The following is a 6,000-nucleotide window of genomic DNA, read 5'->3' on the forward strand; positions in this document are numbered from 1 at the left end:
CGCCTTTTCGGGTCCACTGAGGGAGAATTCAAAATGTCCAATTCACATGACAAAGCATGGGCGAGATTCTCCGCAAATGCGGAGAGTTGTAAAGGCTGCCGTGAAACACGGCCAGTAACTACCTGGCTGGCAAGAAATCACATTTGAAAAGTTCTAAGGAAGTCCAATGATTGTCCTGAAAAAATCACAAGGAATGTTTTTATTGCCATTCACACCCACTCTCCAAACATTAAGAACTAGCTGCCAAGAGAACAAAATGGCGATAACATATGTCAAAGTGTTCAAGCACAGTGCTCCACTAGAATTGCACGTTGGTGCCAGTCATGCTGAGATCTGTCTGCTGTATAATGGCAGAAAATACAACTCTCATATCAAGAATCACACTACTGTGGCACAGTTGCAAATCAAACATTGTGCTTAGTTTAACAAACACTGAATTACAGTATCATAGAATTGTTATAATGCAGAGGGAAACTTATGCATTATTATAAACTCCTTTGGTCTTTTTAGTTAAGGTTGGACAATTACATAGTGTTAAACGTCCTTTACGAAAATATGCATGTACTAACGTCCACAAAACCTCCCTTAGCCATAGTTATGGATCCCAGCCTCATCCTGAGTACTCAACGACATCATTCATCGAATGCCTATAATGTAGAACATCACAAAAATGTAAACAAGAAAATGGACCCTAAGCCAAAGAATGTGCTATTGAGAGATGGAGTCAGAGGGGTGGTTTAAGGATAGTCTTAAAGTAGGAGAGCCCAGGAAGTTGAGGAAATGAATTCAAAAGCATAGAGCCTCGATGGTTCATTATTCAGGTACAGTCACCAACAGTGGGACAGATGGAACAATGAATACACATGGGCCAGAGTTGGCGGAAGGAAGATATCTCAGGGGATTGTAGGGTTTGAGAAGGTTATTGAGGCAGGAAGACAGCAAGGCCTTGAAGTATTTAAACACACAAGTGAAAATTTTAAACCTGTGGTTTTGAACTGGAATCCCACACATTTTGAGCATATTATCGATTTAATCTATAGAACTCTTAAAATGTTTTGATCCATTTATATTTATATTCATCATTTGGCAACTCTGCATACCAAGACCATAGTGTGTAATGTCCTAGTTCATGAGTTGCTGTTTGTTAATGTTGCCACGCTGGCACCTTATACTGAAGTTCACAGCTTGAAGATCAGTTCTCTCAGGCATGCAAGGACTTTGGACTGACAATTAGCATCAGGAAAACCAATGTAGGCACTCTGACTTCCATCCACATCGACAACCTCACTCTAGAGGTCAGCAGCAACAGCATCAAATACCTTGCATCAACAATTTCAAGCAACCTGTCACATGATGCCAAATTCAGAACAAGAGTTGCCAAGGACACAGCTGTCAAGTCAAAGTTGAGCAGTCAAGTGTGGACCAACGGAAAACTAACTGAAAATACAAAGCTCTACGTAAGGCTTGTTTTCCCAGCACTCTTCTTTACAGTAGCGAAGCATGGACAACTTATGCAAGCCAAGAAACGAGGTTGAACTGCCTCCATCTCCACACCTTCAGACAAATATTGGACATCTCCTGGCATAACTCATTATGGAAGTACACCAGTGTGCAGTGATCCACAGCATTTATGCCCTCTTGACTCAGCAACAAATCTGTTGGCTGGGCCACATGAGCTGAATGGATGATGGCCACATCCCGAAAGACATGCTCACTGGACACCTTGCTATTGGCTCAAGATTAAGAGGATGCCCATGTTATACAAGGATTTCTGAAGGTGAGATTTCAAGTTAACTGGGATTGGAGTTGATCCATAGAATCCATAGGATCCTTACAGCACAGAAGGAGATCATTTGGTTCACCGTGTCTGCAGCAGACCTTAGTAGGCTCACTCCCCTGCCCTATACCCATACTCCCATCTGACCTGCACGTATTTGGACACTAAGGAGCAATTTTAGCATGACCAATCCACATAACCTGCACATATTTGGATTGTGGGAAGGAACTGGAGCACCAGGAAGAAACCCATTCACACATGGGGAGAATGTGCAAACTCCACACAGACAGTCACTCAAGGCCAAAATGGAACTTGGGTCGCTGGAGCTGTGAGGCAGCAATGCTAACCATTGCACCACCATGCCACCCCATCCATGGGAAATCCACACTGCTGACCAGAATGTCTGGAGACAAGCAGCCAGAAAATGCATGGAAAAAGTAGAGGATAAAAAAAGTGACCAGATGACAGAAAAGAGAGACCCTGGTCCAGCACTATTCATCTCTGCCAACCGTGGAAGGGACTGACACTCATGAATCCGCCTCTACAGACACAACAGAAGTTGCTCAATCCAGGAGTGACATTCGCCACGGGCGCAGTCCATTGTTTCCAAAGGCGGACATATGCCATCCTGTCATCATTCATCAGAGTGAGAGAGAATACTGAATTGACGATTGAAATGCAAAATGTTGTACACTTCTGGCATTGGGGCAGTGAGATTGGTTGTCAATTAGAGGCTATTTAGGGCAATTTGGTACTCTAGGCCAATCCCCACATCACCGAACATGCAAGACAGTCAGTACAATAATAATACTCAATATTCACTGCATTGTATAATACTGATAAGTCTGGGCGTCTGGGACCTTCATCCCATCTTCCACCAAAGTTTCGAGAAAGACCAGCATTAATGTCTGACAGGATTTGTGTGGTGGGGAGATGTTTCTTATTCACTGGAAGATGCTCCAGTGCTGTGGCTGCATTAAAATTGGAAAAAGGCCAAGGGGCCAGAATTCTCCAGCCATTGGGATTCTGTGCTCCTGCCAGCAGCAGCGCACCTTCGCCCACGGGTTTCTAGGCAGCATGGGGTGACTTCACTGGGAAATCCCATTGATAAAAAGCGGGAATAGAGAATCCCGCTACCAGTGAACGGTGCACCACCGGTAAACAAGGGGCTGAGTGGCCGGAGAATCCACCCCCAGATCTCTGGAAACCCGCAATAATGTCAGCTTGGATTCTGAAACTAGGGCGCGATTCTCCGCTGCCCACGACGGGTCGGAGAATAGCGGGAGGGCCTTCCCGACATTTTTCCCGACCTCCCGCTATTCTCCGCCCCCCCCCCCCCCCCCCCCCCCGGCCGCCCCACGACACAAATCGCTGCTCGCCGTTTTTTACAGCGAACAGCGATTCTCCCCAGGCCGATGGGCCGAGTTCCCAGGCCTTTACGGCCGTTTTCACGAGCGCAAACACACCTGCTCTCACCGTTCGTGAAAACGGCCGTAAAGTGCCGTCCCGGACAACCATGGCACCGATTGGCACGACCGCACCACGACCGTGCCAAGGGTGGCATGGGCCTGCGATCGGTGGGTACCGATCGCGGGCAGCGGGTCCGATACCCGCGCACTATTTCTTCCTCCGCTGCCCCGCAGGATCAGTCCGCGGGGCGGCTGAGGGGCATGACGGCTCGCGCATGCGCGGGTTTGACGCGTTTGCGTGATGACATCATCCGCGCATGCGTGGGTTGGAGCCGTCATCATCAGCCGACATCATCGTACGCGTCAGCCGCCGTGACGCTTGGCGCGCGGGCATAGCGACGGTCGCTAAGGCCGCGATGCCATGCTTCACGGGGCCGCGCTGCTATCCCCGCCCGGGGGGGAGAATCGGGTCCCGGGAGGTGGCGTGGAGGCTGCTGTGAAACACGGCCAGTTTCACGGCAGCCTTTACGACTCTCCGCATTTGCGGAGAATTGCGCCCGTAATACCTTTTTATTAGCCAGCATGCTGGTTTTCACAATCAACTGTATATGTAATGAATATACACCAGGGGCTGGATTCTGCGCCCCGCCGCACCAATTTTCTGCCCCGATTCGCTGGCGGATTCTCCTTTACGCCAGCCTGGCAATGGGGTTTTCCATCGTGGAGCAGCCCCACGCTGTCAGGAAACCCCCGGGCGCCAGCAAAACGGAGAATCCCGCCCATGGATTTTTTTTTTTAAATTTTTTTTTTATAAATTTAGTGTACCCAATCATTTTTCCAATTAAGGGGCAATTTAGGGTGGCCAATCCACCTAGCTTGCACGTTTTTGGGTTGTGGGGGCGAAACCCACGCAGACACGGGGAGAATGTGCAAACTCCACACGGACAGTGACCCAGAGCCGGGATCGAACCTGGGACCTCAGCGCCGTGAGGCGGTTGTGCTAACCACTAGGCCACCGTGCTGCCCCTTCCCGCCCATGGATAATCCCACCCCAGGTTTCAAAGTAGGACTTGGTAACAATGTTCACCTCAGCTCCACCTCTGACAGCAATGAATGATAGGTTCAGACCACATAACCATTCTGGAAACCTGGGTACTGGTTCAGAAGTTAGCATAACTGGTACTAGTTAACCTTGCAGCAAGGATATTATTGCCAGATGTTTTGAGTTGCAACCTGACCACTTGAACTTCACTCCTCCCTCACCATTATTTTGAGGTAAATCTGAGCCAGAATTCCATAAACGTAGACAACTTTAATGGCTTGAAATATGGCCAGGTTGGTAGGGAGATGGGTTAAGAGAATGGCTCTGGAATTAGGGAAGTCAGGGAGCAAGGTGGGAACTAGAGAATGCAGTACCTTCACAGAACCAGGCGCAGCAAATGCAAGGCGAGTAAGAGTGGTGCCAGGAGAGAAGGAGCTAACTAAGGGGTGAGTCAAAGCCAGGGACTTCACTAGGGGTAAATAATGAAAGATTATTTCTCTCTGGTCAATTGTAAATAAGGCGATGAAGACTGAGAATTCTCACTGGACAAGCCAAGGAGCAGGGAGAAACAAAGTTCTTCAACTGAGGGCTATTCGTGCATATTGACATCGAGACTAAAACATCATTCCAAAGGGAATCGAATAATTATTTCAAAAGGAGGGATAATAAATGGATCTGGGGCGAATTGTGTGACAGGAGAGAGCTCTAGCACAAAAATACCAGGGGCTGAATGGCACCAACAGTGTATTATCATTTAATCTATTTTTTAAAATTCAGTCATGGGATGGAGGCTTCACTGGTGAGGCCAGCATTAGGCCATGATTGAATGGCGGAGCAGACTCGATGCGCCGAGTGACCTAATTCTGCTCCTATGTCTTGTGGTCATATGTCTTATTTGTTACACCCCTTGAGAAGATGATAATGATCTGCATTCTTGAACTGTTGCAGTCCTTGTGATGTCAGTATATTCAGCATGCTATTAGAGAGGGAGTTCCAGCATTTTGATCCAGCAACAGTGAAGAAATGGCAATATATTTCCAAGTCAGGATGAGTTGCTTGGCAGGGAACTTCCAGGGGTAGTGTTCCCACGTGACTGCTGCCCCTGTCCTTAGGTAGTTGTCTATAATACTATGAACAGTTTTTTTACTTACCTTTGGACTCAACCTGAGGGGTTGAGAGGGAGGATCCTAAGGTTTGGTCAGCCCAGGGCCCAAATAAATTTTGACAGTCTTGCACCATGGAGAGGATACTCCAGTTTTGCTGCAGAGAATTAATACAACATGGAGAACATGTTCTAATTCCAACAAGGGCAGCACGGTAGCATGGTGGTTAGCATAAATGCTTCACAGCTCCAGGGTCCCAGGTTCAGTTCCCGGCTGGGTCACTGTCTTTGCGGAGTCTGCACGTCCTCCCCATGTGTGCGTGGGTTTCCTCCGGGTACTCCGGTTTCCTCCCACAGTCCAAAGATGTGCGGGTTAGGTGGATTGGCCATGCTAAATTGCCCTTAGTGTCCTAAAAAATAAGGTTAATGGGGTGGGGTTACTAGTATAGGGTGGATACGTTGGTTTGAGTAGGGTGATCATTGCTCGGCACAACATCGAGGGCCGAAGGGCCTGTTCTGTGCTGTACTGTTCTATGTTCTATGTTCTAACAGCAGTTCCTTGTAATAAGCCCCACGTGTCTGGCACAGAGATTGGATGCTACAGGCTGTCTCCAACTGTGGGATTGTCTTATCAATGCTCTTAGCAAAGCATAGTGTGTGCACTGTACCG

The sequence above is a fragment of the Scyliorhinus canicula genome, chromosome 4, assembly GCF_902713615.1.
Source record: "Scyliorhinus canicula chromosome 4, sScyCan1.1, whole genome shotgun sequence".
In the NCBI taxonomy this organism is placed as follows: Eukaryota; Metazoa; Chordata; class Chondrichthyes; order Carcharhiniformes; family Scyliorhinidae; genus Scyliorhinus; species Scyliorhinus canicula.